Below are 18,218 nucleotides of genomic sequence, written 5' to 3'. Positions count from 1 at the left end.
TTTATATAGTATATTGTACTAACAATGCGATATACTGTTTATTAACACTGCATAGGCCGTGAAGGAATGTATTCTGTGATAGAGTATATTGTGTTTCCACGTTCCAACACATATTTGTCAAGTGTAACATGTTTAGACTCGACCGAACGAATAGTGCACTCTCTTGTTTACCCCACACCGTAGTATCTGAGACGCCAATGCAAGAATTAGACTATGGTGAATCTATATGGTAATCCTGAGGCAAAAATGATACTTCACTCGCTGTATTTCCAGAGTGTGTAGGTTGACGTCATTCTGACGTTAAGGCGCCCGGACATTTTTTCTATGATTATTCCCAGGGATCGGTAGATTAGGTTCTTTCAGAGATTTGACAGCTCATTACATCCTATAAATAGTCGGACAAATAGCGAAACAAAAACCCACCAATCTAATCAGTTGTGAGCAAATAGCGTCCCATTGAACAAGAAGAGGAGAGTAAAGCTGTTTCTATTAGACGCTTCCGCTATGTCACTTGATTCTCACTCAATATCGTGGACTCTCAGTCACCTGATGGTGTTACTTTCTGAATATCGACAAAAATGTTGTTCAAAATTAAGTTTTGTACAAGAAACAAAATCAAACCCAAAAGATCAATGTCTGCAAAAATGACTATTTGACTTTTAAAAACCCCAGATAAACAGGTTTCTGATTTGCATTGTCTCTTTTAGGAAGGTTGAAAACTTGGCTTTTATCTTGCGCACAAAATTGCAGAATATTAAAACGAAAGTTGTGAAGGAGAAATTAATTTCAATACATTTTCAACATTTTCAATAACGACATAAAATCAATAGAATGTTCCTGATCTTGTCACACGGGTTATGTACAGTTTGGTCTCGTTAGGAAATATAATTAAGTTATCTTTAGAGAGGTATTTTAAGTCAGCACCGTTATGACTATAATATCACGTTGCTTCAGCTATCAGACCGAGTGTATTAATAATTCCTTAAATGAGAATGAGACGTACACCGCTAGGAAATATATATCTGTCGCATTAAAAGTGAAAAGGGGGCCTTCACTTTGATTTGACATCGTAATGAACTAGATGTATTCAATGTAACCGATTCGTCACCATATGGCAGAAACGTTGCCGATGTGACGTAAAATTTTAACTCAGTCACTGCAACGGTCCTTAAGTAAGATGGTAAGCTGGTTAACTAAAATGTCTCCCCATGGTTGTCGTATAACAGCCAGAAGGCTAGTCCATTAAGAGAACTCCTTCACAGAAAATAATCTCCTCCTCACTGCAATTAACATCCGAGTGTCGGTTGTTTGAAACACATATTGGAACGCTTTTGCAGTTTGTTTAAACAGTAGTTTATGAACAAGTTCACCATCGCAAGTCTTCAGTCGTCACGCTGACGTTGCGAGTTCGATTCTCCCACACAGATGCAATATTACACAATGCTGATGTAGCAATCATTGAAGATGAATACTTAAAACAAACAAAATAAAAAATAAATCAAAACATTAAATAATAGTAAAGCACCAACCGTAGGTCTGCTTGTTCCATATATTTATTTTCACCTGTTGTGTCTTTCCTTTTGTGCCCCAAGCGTTCGTTCTTCTCGCTGAAGACCTGGGCTGCGTTTCACAAAAGCCTCCTAAATTCAGGAGGTCGTAGCCCATATGACCTTGTTTACGACCCTCTTCCGACCTCCTTTACGACCCTCTTCCGACCTCCTTTACGACCCTCTTCCGACCTCCTTTACGACCCTCTTCCGACCTCCTTTACGACCGTTTCACAAAGACGTCGCATCCGTGTCATACCACGGGGTCCTATATACGTGTCGTACATCGTTTAAGAGGTACTTTGTTGCATAGCAACGCATACAGCGAGACCAAACAGGCACCTGCGTATCCTGTTATTCCCGGAGTATTTCAAAATAGAAACACAATTTCAATACCAATGCAAATGTCATGTTTTTAATTGATAGCACATATTATCTTATCGTAATAATTTTATCCTCTCTCTAAATTCTACTGAACATTACAAGATAAAATGTATAAATCAGTTCCATTAAAATTAGCAGTTCAAGTATAAGGTTTGAAGTAACCGCTGTCCATTAACCATGCTACGGTTATGTCTACGTTTGATCTACTAACACTAGTCTTGTGTAAAGGTTTAACCATGGTCCGTTATATTAAATGTGTCAACTACTTTCGTAACTTTTATTCAATCAATTAAAAATGTTCAAAGAATAAAACAGTATACCCTATATCCGTATGATGTGATATTGAACAAGGCTAAAGGTAGATACTGGTTTCATGAAAACATATCTGGACCATACGCAAAATACATATATATATTACATAGTACTGAAAGTGTTATCGGAAACGTTTTTGTTTACTCTTGTCCATCCGACCTACCTCCAAGAAATGGTCTAATATGGTCGAGCTCGTTCGACCTGTCTCAAAATTTCTCAAGCCATATCAGTTAGCGTGTTTTGATCACTCGCAGTACCATCTTTGTACTAGTAGTGTTTACGACCTCCTAAAGCATTTACGACAGGTCAATCGGGGGTCCTAAATTTGGGGCTGTTTACGACACAGTGGAAATGAACGAGGTCTTTGTGAAACGGGGTTAAAAAGTAAGAGGTGGTCTACGATCTGCTTTACGAGGTCGGACCGGCATGAGAGCTTTGTGAAACGGGCCCCAGGGTACCATTCCTCACGTTGGTTTAATGTGTGAATCCCATTTTGGTTTCCATCGTGATATTGTTGGACATTGCTAAAAGCTGGTTAAAACTTAACTCACTCACTCATTAACTTTCCGAACGATAATCCCTATTATTCTGTACATCAGTGTGCGTAACGAAAAGGACCACGTGGAATCTATCCTCACTGCGACCAGAAAGCGCGGCATAAGCCACTTCGCATATATACTCTTAAAAAAGTAGGGGATCTTCATCTTTTTTCACTTACGACTTAAACAGTTAGGAGATTTATGGGAGTCAATCAATGTTGATATGATATTGTTGAGTGTTTTGAGAGTGCATCACCATTTGCACTTCCTTACAACCATAGTTATTTGGAATGTAGTCGCTCTTGAAAGATGATGGGTGTATGGCATGTAATTTGCTTGTGTACGATTTTCATTTTAAAACAAACGACTAGAAACAAACACAAATGTGTGATGCAAGATGAGTATCAAAATTTATGTTCTAAGTGATTTCTCAACCTTCTTGAAAAAAACGTCAAAATCTAGAATGGGACCCCATGCACGTGTATGGGACTACGTATCTCGTTGTGCACGTGCATGTCATGCGTTGTGGGGTGATGATAGAGGGAAATGGTGGTGCGTTCATGTCTGTCCATGAAACGTTTGTTAACGTTTACACTATCCAAATTGAAAGTTCAGGTTCCCCTACTTTTTTAAGAGTATATGTCGGAGGTACTGTTACGATATATACGGTGTACATTTTACGACGTTCTTTCCGGTCAGATTAGAATCCGCAATCGACATAATTCGCAAACAAAGAAGGTATTACAGCAACGGACTGCTTAAGGCTGAAAACAACAATGTCTAGTAACTGCAAAATAAGCTCATTCAACTTAGTACTCACTCAGCGTTCTTGAGGTCTGTTTGGTCCAGAGTCGGATGTTTTCAGTCCGGCGTCATCAATGACCATGATATCAGTTGCTGAAGTGTTTGGTCCGGCGTCGGATGTTTACAGTCCGGCGTCATCAATGACCATGATGCCAGTTACTGAAGTGTTTGGTCCGGAGTTTGATGTTTATAGTCCGGCGTCATCAATGACCATGATGTCAGTCACTGAAGTGTTTGGTCCGGAGTTTGATGTTTATAGTCCGGCGTCATCAATGACCATGATGTCAGTCACTGAAGTGTTTGGTCCGGAGTTTGATGTTTATAGTCCGGCGTCATCAATGACCATGACGTCAGTCACTGAAGTGTTTGGTCCGGAGTTTGATGTTTATAGTCCGGCGTCATCAATGACCATGATGTCAGTCACTGAAGTGTTTGGTCCGGAGTTTGATGTTTATAGTCCGGCGTCATCAATGACCATGATGTCAGTTACTGAAGTGTTTGGTCCAGAGTCGGATGTTTATAGTCCGGCGTCATCAATGACCATGATGTCAGTCACTGAAGTGTTTGGTCCAGAGTCGGATGTTTGCAGTCCGGCGTCATCAATGACCATGATGTCAGTTACTGAAGTGTTTGGTCCAGAGTCGGATGTTTGCAGTCCGGCGTCATCAATGACCATGATGTCAGTCACTTAAGTGTTTGGTGGACAGGCTGTGTAACATGGTTCATTCAACCTGCTCGTTCCCCAATGAGTTATTGCTGACAATTTATTACTAAGTCTTGAGTGGCTGGTCCATTGTTGCTTACATTTGGTCTGTTGTCCTACGCCATACTCAGCTCTATGGCTGCCGTCTGTATTTAATCGAGTCAGATTATATAATGATCAACATCATGATCATTAGTCATTGCAATGGGGATACTATGACGCGTGTTAGCACTTACAAGACGGATTTGCATAAGTGCATTATCACTAGTAGAGTTAAAGTTCAAAACACATAAAATAATACAACAGAAACCAAAAGACTCTCCCCCCTACCCCTCAAAGAAAAAAGAAAAGAAAAAGAAAAAATAACAAAAATGGGAAAAAGAACAAAAAATATGAAGTTTTTCTTTCTATTTCTTACTCAGCGGAGAATCTGATGCTGACGGAACACGGATGGCAGTTTGTTCAATCACATATTGTCACATTAAAACATTAACAATGTAAACTCAGTATGCTCAATGAAAGGTTATACAGGGTTCTCTTTACATCTCCCGAGACTCCGCTGCTCTGTCTGAATAGCTAACTGCGAGAGGATGATTTACTGTACGAATACACCGTGGTCTTGATAACACGTGGATCGATTAATGTTTGGGAGCAAGCGTTGGATCTGCACCTGAGTCTGGTAGTATGGCTGAATATACAGGGTATTTACACTTGAAATTGGAAACCTGGTTAGCTCTGGTTGGGGAAACACTGCGTGATGCATTAGCGGGTCATTATAACACGTTTGAAACCTTTCATGGTTTTACTGAGTTTTATTGTGGTGTTAATGTGTATGGATTGTAGAGAGGAACACGGCTATAAAAGCCTTTGAAGCTGTTCACTTATTCGCGGTGGTTTGTTATTTTAGACGGGAATATTTGGTTAATATGGCAAGCTTTTTAAACACCTGGGCACTCGTAATCACATCATGTTGCGCCAAACACTTCTTTCAACTTTTCGTAATTTTCCAGTTTCATGCTGGTGGAAAGAAAGAACACGCCCATGAGGCTAATAAGCATTCAGATGAATTAACATCACTAAAGAAATATCAGGACTTTTGTGTGAATGCAGATATTTTGATATGTGTCAAATGGGAGGAACAAATTATCAAATCACAATTCCATTTAGAAAACAAAACAGAAAAAAAGCACAAAAGAATACAAATTCAAATATTTTCACAATTACTTACATAAATGTAAACTATACTCCTAGCAACCACTCTTCCTCTTGTTCAATTGAAAGGCGCGTAAGAAATGTTTTATTTACAGGACATTATGGTGTGAGCCCTACAAATCATATTTTTCAAGTTCAGACCGTCCTGCATCTGTCGAGCCTTAAGTATGTGTAAGTGATCTAGCTTCGAGATAATTGGTAATACATCTACTGTGATGATATATATCCAAGAGGAGTTGTGTTTCTGGAGCTGATAATAAGTGGGTTCTTTGCTAGATGTGTCTGGATTAATTCTGTTCTTTGACATGGAAACATAACATCTATCAGATGTTGGAAGAGGGTGCTTTGAATGCTTCAACGTTACTGGAAATAGTAGGTGGACATAGGCTAACATGGTTCAGCCCTGCTGGGCATAGATACCGTGCTCGCAGTAGTTGATAGACATAAGCCAACATGGTTCAGCAATACATGGACAAATGCTTACAATAGTTAACAGACATAGCCTAACTTTGTCCAACAATGAACAACACAAAGCTCGCATAGGTTAACATGGTCCAGCAAAGCAGAGTATATCAGATATAGTTAACACGAGTTAACATTGCTCAACAATGCTGAGCTCAAAGCTCGCAGAAGTTGGTAGACATAGGATAACATGATTCGACAACAACGCTGGAACGAAGCTGGCAATAGAAACCGGGCAAAGGCAAACAGGTTCAACAATGACAACGCCCGCTATAGTTGGTAGAGATGTATTAACCCAGCTCAGCAGTTCAGGGCAAAACGCCAGCAGTAGTTGGCAGACATAAGCTAACACGGTTCAACATTTCAAGGTACAACGCTCGCATCGGTAGACGGAAATTGGCTTACATAATTCAGCATGATAACGGTGGACCAGGAGGTGGAGGGACAGCCGCTGCTCACCCCAAAACTCAGGGTTCGTTTCTACCAGTTGTGTATGAAGCCAATTTCTGATGATCCTGTCGTGCACCTGAGGGAATATTGCCCAGGTGACCCTATATTATCTGGGACAGCTATGCACAAAGTGTTCACGATAATGAAAATTACTTTAACTGAAACAAGTATAAGCCTTGGGGACCTCAGCTTGGGCTGAAAACAGGGCGCCGCCGCGGTTTCTACAATCTTTCGTTTGAAACGAAAAGAGAACCCCAGTTGATGTCATTACTGTTTGGTTCTATTCTACCAGGCTGTGTGTTTTATAAAGCACACTGGTTTTAATGAAAATTCAAATATGTTAAACCACGTTCTCACACTTGCTGAAAAATACATATTGCTCGTTCCCATATCCAGTTAATCCCACTTGCCTTATATCATAGTCACTCAGTCACACGAAACCTAAATATTACTAAAAACTTTATGGATGAGCAACTTCTGTATTTGGACGATCATTCAAACTCTCTTTTAAGGATGCTTTAAAATTTGAATTTGTAAGTTGATTTATCTGTAGATAATTTAGCTAAAACTTCACGAGTTTGCAAGATAATAAGTGAATGATGCAGGTACCATTCACGAACACAATCAAAGACAAGACAGTCGTTCACTTAGACGAAAAAGGAATGATTTCGTTTAGAAACTCAGCGGACATTTTTTGTCACCAGCGCGAAAAGGGAGAACATTTCATGATCATGTTTCCCGGAAAACCTCAGCAAGTTATGGTTTCGAGTCCTTGTATGTTGAATTCCTGATCTGTCATATTTCCCTATGTAGTATCTCATTCATAAAGAGATGATTGTCTGTTGTGTACAGAGACATATTTTCGGGGCATTACAATAACAATACCAACGTCATGACTTGCGTATCTGAACAATCAACCGAATCGACGATTTCCTAATGTTTTATATGTCTCAGGGGACACTGAGATGAAACTGGGAACGCCCGAAGCATCCAGATAGGCATCGCGTTACCAATGGCAACATTCAATAGTCGTCTTTGGGAAAAAATCATCAGAAAATGTTACATTCTGAATTGTCCTGAACATCAGGCAAAACATCTAGTAGGAACCGTTGATAAGAAGTGTGAATACCTCGTCAGTACATGATGTCATAAGAGTTTCCACGCAACTCCGAAGCGCCATTATAGCGCGCGGTGCCTGCTCGGTCAGTCAACAGGGGATTCATTGAGAGATCATTAGAAAAATACCGTATGGGACAAGTTCCATTCCAGTAATGTACTATTTATAACCGAGACCTACCATTGTCATCTCAATGTCGCGACTATTAAGAAATCACTCTGCAAATTATCTGAAGTATAACTTTTGCAACAGTTTTCTAGTCCCTAATTCAAATGCAATTACACAGCGGGAATGTAATTTGAATTTGATTGTTTATTCCGTAACTCTGTTGTACTAATCACATCAGTTCGTTGATGACGACCTTGTGTAATGGTCTAGACAAACCCGTGTTTGATATCATCAGCAGGATATCATCATCAGTGACATCATCTGCAGGATATCACCAGCAGTGATATCAGAAACAGGATATCAGAAGCAGTGATATCAGAAGCAGTGATATCAGCAGTTGTACGTCGTCACTTTCGTCAGTTAATGAAAGATGATGCTTTTCTCACGATTTTCCGATACATACAGGTTGATCATGCTAATCGTAGTTCAAGATACAAAAAAAGTAGAGAAAAAAATAAATACAAACAATTGCACCCAGATAAGAATGTTTCCAAAAGAAAGAGACAAAAAATCGCATCAGGACAGAATGCTAGTATTTTATTGGGTAAACGAAAGCCCTGCTGCTCCAGTACACAGTCGCCAATGCATGCATGGACATCAATATCCGTTAGTTACGTCGCGTATATTTTTTCATCTAAAGGGTTTCCAAGACGGTTGTATTTCACTTAGCAGCTGAGTGAGACTCAGACTGTGTACATGTAGTCTGTGCAGTCACTAAAGAATTGGGCAGGTTAATACCACTGGCGACCCAGATTTCATGTATCTTCTAATAAAGACAAATGAACGTCAGTAAATCTTGAAATCGAACCCGAGCAGAAATCTCCTTGTACCAAATATAGAGCCGTCTCTACTAGCATTACTGCCTGAATATTGCAAAGACACAATCATAATCCACTAGAATCTGAAGCACTTACCAAGCGCCAGGATGACGATTTAGTGGCAATCTAGTCTGATAGTACACTTCATCATACTTCGGCTCAGTTAAAGGTGTAACTTAGTACTTGATGGATGTGCATTTATGCTCAATGGTAAGCATAGTACATGAGCAATAGGCGAAGGTAACAAGATTAAGTCCCTGTTACGAGAAAATGGTTCTCATTATAGACAGCGGGGTAACTTATGGGTTTCCCTTTCTCGGTCCAACGCTGGACTTTCTTCATTATGCCATGTGAATCTCCGAAGATGACTACCACACGCCATTAAACACTATTCATGTCGGGCGTTGTTGCGGTCACAACCTTCGGAAAACTATTAAGGACAAACCCAGATACAGAAAGCGTTGACTCGTTTGCATTATTTTGGGGAGGAATTTGTTATTCTGGAAAACGGCATTCAAGGAACTTGATATTTTGATTCCAAGCATGCCTTTATCTAAAATCAATAAATAAAATAGTTTGCTGTGCCGAATCGCGGGATTGATTGATGCAAATGTTCCTAATGAATAACATATAGTGTAGACAGGCAGATGTACTTAAATATAATTAGCACAACACAAAATGTTATCGTGGGTGCACATGATTGTATCTTCATTCCTGTGCAAGGAGCTCATTAGGTTGGCACAGGCATTTTGGAGTCATGCCATGACACTTGCTAAGGTGGGAATTTTAATGTCCGATTGGAGCGCGTCAAATATACTCTATGGTACATCTGACAATAGTTTTGGTTAAGTTGCTAACCTATGATGATATAGGTCATTTACTAATGGAGATTTTACTGTGTAGGTTACAAAATCCCATCCCGAACAAAGACCATTTCATCTCTTACAAAAGTGCAAACGTCAGTTATATCTGACTTGCTGGAGTTGCACGGTACTTTCACTCTTAATTACTTACGGAAATACTGTTATCAAAATTTCATTCGAGGGAGTGAATCTAACTTCATGTCATTTTAGTAATGTTCACACATATTGTACTCATGTGCCTAATCGAACCCGGGTCTTTGGTGTGACGAGTGAAGAGTAAGCGCTTTAAGGACAAGACTACCCCACCCCTCCTTTTTCTCATAATGCTTCCAGGGGGTTTCGTGGTTGTTCTGAATATGCCCAGATTGTGATCCATGAATCTACCACCTAATACGTACTAGTGATAAAATTTAATTGCAGTTTCACACTATATAATGTCTGTTTTGTGTTTATGAGTTGGTTTTTGTTGTTGGACAGTGTTATTGTTTTCAGTGGTAACCCACATAATTATGTAAACTTTGTCATCTTATAAGACTGGATGCGTAGCATTTACAACGTGTTTCTAGCTATAAAAATAATTAAGTAATTAATACAAGAACGTTGTGGTATATTATCTATTCAGTAAACACCAGCTGTGATAGGCGGACCACGTCGGACGAAAAGGACTTTAATCAATTTCATATTGACTGACGCGTTTTGTCACCTGAGTTATCAGGTGTAACTTGATGAAATATGTAGGTAGTGTTACAAGACGACACTGTTTAATCACGTTATGATTGATCCTCCAGAGCTTGAAAACCAGGGCATAGTTGGGTTTCATGAACACAAGTTTTCGTAAATTTGAACCTATTATGTATGTGTGATGCAAGATTTTACTGATGCATCGATATCACCGGTACACGTGTTCCAAATATTTTTGAGTGCGTTTATTCACATAATTGTGAGCTACAGGAGTAGAAACGAGAACTGTACGCCGGCTGTTGTACACAAAATATTAGATATGCTTGGAAGGTTGTGTATGACAGATTGAGGGTGTATCGAGGTAGATGAATAATGAATATGTTAACATTGTGTTATTGTAAGGAACAATGAGGAGGTTCACGTACATGAAAATACAGAGTCGTTGGTCGATGATGCTGTAAAGTGTGGTATCTGGTACTTGGTGCGGATGGTGTGCTCTTTGGTGTGACTGGGCTGGTGTATGTTGTGTGTAATGTGTTGTGATAAGTGGTGTGTGTTGTGTGTAATGTGTTGTGATAAGTGGTGTGTGTTGCGTGTGCTCTGTTGTATGTGATATGCTATGAGTCTGCTGCGTGGTGCGTAGTGTCTGAAATGTCTTGTGTGATATGTGTGGTGTGTGCAGTTTGTTATATGCTCTGTGTGTGGAGCGTTGATCGTGTCGTCTATAACGTATTGTGTCTGGAGTTAGGAACTCGGCGTGTGATATGTTTATAAACTGACATGTGACGCGAGCTGTGTGGTGTGTGGTTCGGGGTGCGTTGCGTGTGTAATGTGATGTGTGGTATATGATATGTGGAGAATAGTGTGAATTGTTCAGTAGTTGTAGAACATGGCGTTTCACATACGGAGCGCGGTGTGTGGTTGTTCTTTGATAGGGAGGTGTTCAGTGTGGTCTGTTGTGTGTAGATAGTGCGATGCATGGTGTGTCCAGTATAATGAGTGTTGAAGTATATGTGACAAGTATACCAGGTGTTTTATAAATGGCTGGACGGTGTATGTTTGGTAGTGGACGATTAGGGGTACACATGTTTGGAGTCCACGATGCCTGTTGTTTTACCCAGAACTGAGACTCTGCAAGTATGTGATAAAGCAGGACTGGGCAGTCGAAGTCTTACTGAATCGGACTCATCGGATATTGTGTCAGTTTGTTTATCCACGTCAATTCGCAGTATGGGATATCATTGGGCAACAAATCCAACCCCCTGACTACTAGAAACATACATGGACACACGTACCCGTAATTGTCAACACGACGATTATCTCGTTTCAATTGTCCCACCTATAATGAAAAAAAAAAGACGGAAACCGAATCAGGAGCGAAGACTTTCGTTCTGGCGAGATCAATCAGCGAGTTGAAATATTCCAGTGTTGATCCACTGTCCGCCTTTCTCAGAACCCAGATTATCTCAAAAGTTTCATTTTGCTGCCTTCGGCTTCAATATCGCAAATTGAAAAGGAAGAAAAAAATATAATTTAAAGTCGATGCGTTTGTTGTGGGTTCTTTGCTTCCCTGACTGAAGATCTTCCCCGGGGACGCCTAAACCAGCACCGTCAGTCTGCAGCAACGCTGAGCTAAGTGCATATTGTTGTACATACATAACAAGGCTCGTTGAGGCTCATATACCGTTAACGCGTTACTCATAACCGTTGTTCATTATGGAATTGAATATACTGAGCGCCCGTGGCTTGGATGCTTTTAGTTTGGCCAAATATACCCAAAACAAGAGTGATGTGAGTCGACCTACGCTCTTGTCATATTAAGCCACATCTTACCAGCTTCTCTCCGTTAGGGCCGTATTAAGATAGTGAGCATGGCAGGGCTAGATTAGTCAGAAATGTGTACTGGTACTGTGTAGTGTACTGATGTCAGTACTGGGTGTATTTCAGTGGTATGAGTAGTATTATGTGGTAGGTTGTTGTTTGCAGTTGGACTTGGGTGCGTTTTGGGAGTGGTTTAGATGTAACTGAGACGTGTTTCTTAACGCTGTGGAGTTGAGTACTTTTACCAACGTAGATGTATTGGAGAAGAGGTAGAAGATGTGTTCTAATTATGTGTTATGGTGTGTATCACGTATATAGCGTACATATGGTGTTGAGTTACAGCAGCGTGTTTCATTGCAAAGCAGTCTGCTTGGTAAATTAGAGCAGTGTGGCTTATGAATAGAGTCATGTGTGTGGTGTATTACAGCAGTGTGGCTTATGAATAGAGCCTTGTTTGTTTGTAGTGTATTACAGCAGCATCGCTTATGAATAGAGCCTTGTTTGTGTGTGGTGTATTAGAGCAGTATGGCTAATGAGTAGAGCCTTGTTTGTGTGAGGTGTATTAGAGCAGTGTAGCGTATGAATGGAGTCTTGTTTGTGGGTGGTGCATTAGAGCGCCGTAAGGGTGCATTCATACCTGAACGTGTGTGTGTGTGTGTGTGTGTGTGTGTGTGTGTGTGTGTGTGTGTGTGTGTGTGTGTGTGTGTGTGTGTGTGTGTGTGTGTGTGTGTGTGTGTGTGTGTGTGTGTGTGTGTGATGCACTTTCCAAGTGTGTCTGTGATACTTGTGATGCACTTGGCCGGCGTGTCTGTTATATTCGCGGTCTCGAGGTAGCGAACTTAGCCAGTGTATCTGTCCCAGTTGTGGCACTTGCCCAGCGTGTCTGTCATATTTGTGATGTCTAACTGGTACAGCAGAGGACCGTGTCTTGGATGTTTCCGAACCATTTGTATACGTACCTCTCCTGTGATGGAGAGAACATTTGTGAAGCGCATTTCTACATGCGTCTTATTGATCACAGAAATTGTAGCTCGGCGAATACGAAGGTAACATAATCATTTACATGGTTACATGCTTTCCACAGTTAATCATAGTGAGTCATACAGCAGGATTATACATGATCCATGTGAGATATATAAGCTATATATGCACATACATCGGAGACCATATACCGATATATGGTCTCTGCATACATGTACGGATTCACAAACATAATGCACATCTGAAGTGCATTTCTCCCTGGCAGCTTGTACTAGACTAAGTATATATTTCAGTACAGTCTGTGAACTACATGACAACACAGTCAATAGACTGCCGCTTAATCCCTACGAGCTGTGTGATAATTTACAAACAGCAAACATAATTAGTTTGTATTAGCTTGCAATTAACACTATGCCTGAATTGATAAGGACATTACTAATATGTTTTACGATCAGTCGAAGCAAAATCATATGTATTGTTCGTAAATATTGTCCATAAATAATGTCCATACACAATTTCTGTAAATATTGTCCATAAAAATGTCCGTAAATATTGTCCAGAAATAATGTCCGTAACTATTGTTCATAAAAATGTCCGTATTTATTGTCCATGAATAAGGTCCCTAACTATTGTCCATAAATAATGTCCGTAAATAAAGTCCATAAATAATGTCCACAAATAATATATAAATGTCCTCGGTGGGTCATTCAGAGGAGGCCGTGCACAGCATTATTGACATATCCTCTGCACCGCACGACAGGAACGATTAAAAACAAACAACCACTAAATCTTGGAAATCATAAAGTAAATTGATTGATTTACTCATTGATTTACTAGGTGACCTCCTATACAAACTAGTTCAGAGTTTCACAAGGGACCATTAACCTTTGTTGATGCTATCTATAAACATAAAGATTGTTTTCAGAATTCCCTGTAGGCATTCTCTTTGTAATAAAGTTGACCTCTGTCATCTTAGAAGCGCATCAGCAAGAAATGGGGTTGTTTGCAGATTTAACTTAAATGCCAGTCAGTTCATGCAGAGTACTCGCGCACTTTCCGTTTGTCGAATGGATTAGGTATACTATATGCACTTGACTCCACAGCCGTACAACAAAGTCAATATTTTTCATTTACACAGCTATCCGGAACACCAGCTGAGCTCACTGCAGGGCGATAATTGCTGCTTATGTACGAAATACACTCGTTACTTACCATAGGCGTTATGTCAAAGTGATATATCAGAGTTTGCAACTGAGATGAGATGTATATATTTTTACCTCACCTGGATTCGACACGATTTCAACACTACCTGTGTCACATGTTTATAGAGAAATGTACGTACGTTTCTATTTGTTATTGAAATTTACATGCAATAAGCATCGTCCTTTGTATGATTACATTTTTAAAGATTAATTAATTTGTCTTGAAGCGAAAGAAACCATATAAGCATGTATGCAATAGAGAGCAGAGACGAGAGGAAGCCATGTTTTGCGTTGGTGATGTTGGTGATCCCGTTATCTAATATTCCTAAATATTAATCAAACAAGCTGAAATCTTCGGTAAACAGAGAAAGGAAAACAGCATACTCACATCTCAACGTAACTGGCTCCACGTCTTGGTAAAAGTACATATAATCCAGTCTATTCCATCGTAGAGAATTCAGTAATGAGCTGTCAGCAGCGAACCAAGCACTACATTCCTCTTGTTACACCACGTGACATCATGCTACCAGTTGATTGGTCGACATGTGAGTCAAGCTAAAACTTAAGCATCATACCTACATGTAAAGCCTGACGAAGACGAAGCAAGGAGCTCAATGAAAATTCGCCAGAGATACACGCAGTGATGTATCTCTCCCGATGGAAGCGCCAGCGAGGTTCTGGCCACTCGCTGGCAACGTCATTGAACTCCCTGTCGATGCAGCTGCTCGGCAACCGGAGATGCTACGATGAAGGACTGCGGGGTTTTAACATGGCATATATGTCACTGGCTAGTTTAAACATTCGGGAAGTTTTATTATCCGAGGGTCTCCAAGGGACGATCAACACTGGGAAGGATATTTGTATCTAGCTGCTAAACGTCGAGCTGAATCTTTCTTTCCGCAACCATCATCTGTTTGAATATATCCATGCATAGGCGACAGGAAGGTATCATGACGGCAAATTATCAACCGTAACACTATACACTTAGATATTATAAGTTCTTCTGGTATAAGTCTTCTTTTTTCAGACCAAAAACATTTATGTCAGTTTGGCTGAGGTATGCGCACACATAGAAAGAAAAAGATTATACCTGTCAGTCTGTATGCGCGTGCATGCATGCGTGCATACGTGTATGTCTGTATATGCATTTATTTATTCATAAATACAGACACGTGTAATGATGATGAGTTATTTATGGAACACTTCGTACAAGTGAGAGATGAAAAGTGATAAGCGTTTGCTAACTTACCCACTTTGAGCTCACAGCAAACCTGCTTCACCAGTCCACATATGAAGAACCATCAGTGGTTCGCCACCAGGTGCACCTGAATACAACATGTGTCATATTTGGGATTTCACTTTCTTAGAAAAGAACAAACTCTAGTACGTCTTTGGTTGAGTCCATCCGAACCCGCACCCGAATAGTGTTGATAAATATGTTCATTTTAATACGTCAAAGAAGAAGGATGATTTCTGTTCTGCAAAAGACATGGATGAATTCTGTCTCAACGCGTGAGTGTGTTCGATTTTATGCCGCTTCGATGTATGACAACTTGATGCAGTGGGCATATCCAAAGTGATGCCAGCTGTTGTATTTTTAAGGACGCTGAACCATTATTGCTCCCGTTCTGATTTTTCTACTATCTTGCTCCAAAACATCATTGTTTTCTAGTTTCTTCACTACATGTCATTCATACTCGTGAAGGTCCGGGTTATGGCTGGTATGTAGCAACCTACTCTTGTCATAACTGTATGGTGAGGGGTGGTCAGGCTGGCTGACTTGGATGACACGTTATAGTATCCCAGTTGCGCAGACCGAGGCTCGTGACGCCGATCATTGACACACCGCTGCCATATTGCTGGGCTATTGCTGAAGGCGGAGTTACTCAACAAGAAACCAGGACATAAACAACTATATCTGAAAAGTAACCCATTTACATAAATAACTCCATTGTTTTGTCATGAAGAGAAAAAATCTCAACTGTACAGTGTTTTCTCAATTGACACACTCTGCCCCAAATCAGCCACACTAAAAATATATTGGTAGAAATGTTAAAACTATAAACTATTTCAATGCAAATGTATACGACATGCATTATCTGAACAATCAACAGATCATACGAAATTGTTCTGATCATATCTAACACCTGCCATTGCCACTGACCGAGGTTCGTCATGGCATAGCCAAAAGGTTCAGGCTTCAGATCGAAGGTCATCTGTTCTCGAAGGTGTTTGTAAAGTGATGCCGTCTGTACAGAGAAGTAAACGGCCGATCGCCACTGAACTAAACATGACTCTTTTGGCTTGTGGGGATACATTGTATCCTTGCTACCACGGACATCGCAGTCAGAACGACCCTTAGAACTGGTCGTTCCCGGTGAGTACCTGTGGCGCATAGACCATTCCGGTCCAGACTGAGATCATGTGCAACCCTGGTACTGTTGTAGCTGTAGAGTTTGCCGTGGTGAATCAGTCACTTAAGCGAAGAACACGTATGGACCGGTCCTTAGCTGCAACCATTTTCCTTTTTAACTTCCATGTATTTCATTGTCTCTGCTGCAGAGTATATCAGTTTTAGTCGTCAAACAGGATTAAGGCTATCAGAACAGTTAAAGACTTCGGTGTGCACAGACTGAACATACTTGGCAGAGACGCGACTGGCAGAGGGTCGTCTTCACAGACTAAAGGTGGCTCTGCTCTGCCGTCAACGTGACGAGCGAAAACTTTAATCACGAGGCTACCCCACCACCCCTGGTTTTTACATGCTTGTTGTAAGAGGCGAGTATCAGAATAGTTGATCTGGTTGACAATTGTCTTTGTATCCTAATTACGTAGATAGATGCTCACGATGTTAACCACTGGATTGTCTCGTCTAGACTCGATTATGTACAGACAGTCAAAGCAACTCGGGAATACTGTTGATGTTTTGTTAGAAAACAAACAAATATATGACACAGATATTCACAAGATACGAATTTTGTTTTATGTTATCCTGATCCCAGTTATAAGAAAGTAGCGCTCTGAGTTTGAATTAGTTCTAAAAAAGAGGAAGTGAGCCTTAGTACAGTGCCGTGATTCAATTGCCAAATACCACAGGATTCAAACATATTTATTTATGTATTGAAAATAAAGTAATATTATTTGCCTATTAGATATAAGAGAAATTGAACTCAGTGAAGCAAACTGACATTGATTTACGATGTAAACAGTAATAAACATCACAATGCGACGTATAATTGATAATACATGTATTTCATATTATAAGCACAACCTTCCATACCAGTCAGCTTACAGCTTATCCATCAAACGCTGAAATAGTAGGCCGTCATTGGAAAGTAGGGCAGTTTCGTGGTTTCATCAGAATTAAAGTTCCATCCTGGATGTAGGTGTAAACATTCTTCAATGGACGCCTATGAAACAAGTCTGCGCGTTTTCTAGAGAAAATGTGCTGATTATGTTTTGCTTGTTTAGGTTTTTATGTATGGTTGTACTCCGTTTAGTCCAAAAATGGACTTCACACATTGTACACACTTCGGGAATCAAACTCTGGTCTTCGGCGTGACTACCTTACACTCGCCTTGCTGGATATTCTGTTGTAGTGGATTATTTACAGACCGCCGCTATAAAGTTGACATTACCCTGAGATACAGCCCCCTCCCCCTCCCCCTCCCCTCCCCCTGTTTCAGTTTCAGTTCCTGTTGGAGTGATGACGGAGGAGGCTCATTGTTATACATATATAACACACATTTTTTGAGAACCAGAAAGGCGTTCAGTTCTCTCCAGTACAGAAAATCACGCCTCCTCACATGATATGTGAGAATATTTAGCGCCACATTGACTATGTGTGCCTCATATAGGGACAAGAACATGGCATGCATTAATCATGAAATATATTAGAGCATAACATCTTGTTGTAAACGGCTGTAATACCATTAGGTTATCACAGATTTTGATGCAAATGATAGTGATAATTATATCTTATGTAAAAGGACGTATTCTTTGGTGTGCCTAGTTATTTATTTGTGTCATGAGAGATGATTTAACTTTAGTTTGTGACGTACGGTCAGCTGTTGATCCCCACAATCATACCGTGTGTGTATATGTGTGTGTGTGTGTGTATGCGTGTGTGTGCGTGCGTGCGTGCGCGTGTGTGT

At 40.3% G+C, this 18,218-nt stretch overlaps 1 protein-coding gene across 2 annotated transcripts in view; it reads right to left on the bottom strand.

The window, feature by feature from the left end:
* The window catches only part of LOC137282328 (nucleolar protein dao-5-like), a 64,196-nt gene extending 49,624 nt beyond the window's left edge, over positions 1 to 14,572 (bottom strand). The window contains exon 1 of one of the 2 annotated variants that reach the window (XM_067814072.1): positions 14,453 to 14,572. The gene's annotated coding sequence lies outside the window, so the exon portion shown is untranslated. The remainder of the gene's footprint in view (positions 1 to 14,452) is intronic. The other variant, XM_067814071.1, reaches the window with a different exon arrangement.
* Between the last annotated feature and the right edge of the window lie 3,646 nt (positions 14,573 to 18,218).

Source organism: Haliotis asinina, chromosome 4 (assembly GCF_037392515.1).
Source record: "Haliotis asinina isolate JCU_RB_2024 chromosome 4, JCU_Hal_asi_v2, whole genome shotgun sequence".
Taxonomy (NCBI): Eukaryota; Metazoa; Mollusca; class Gastropoda; order Lepetellida; family Haliotidae; genus Haliotis; species Haliotis asinina.
This window is presented reverse-complemented; position numbering and strand designations above follow the sequence as displayed.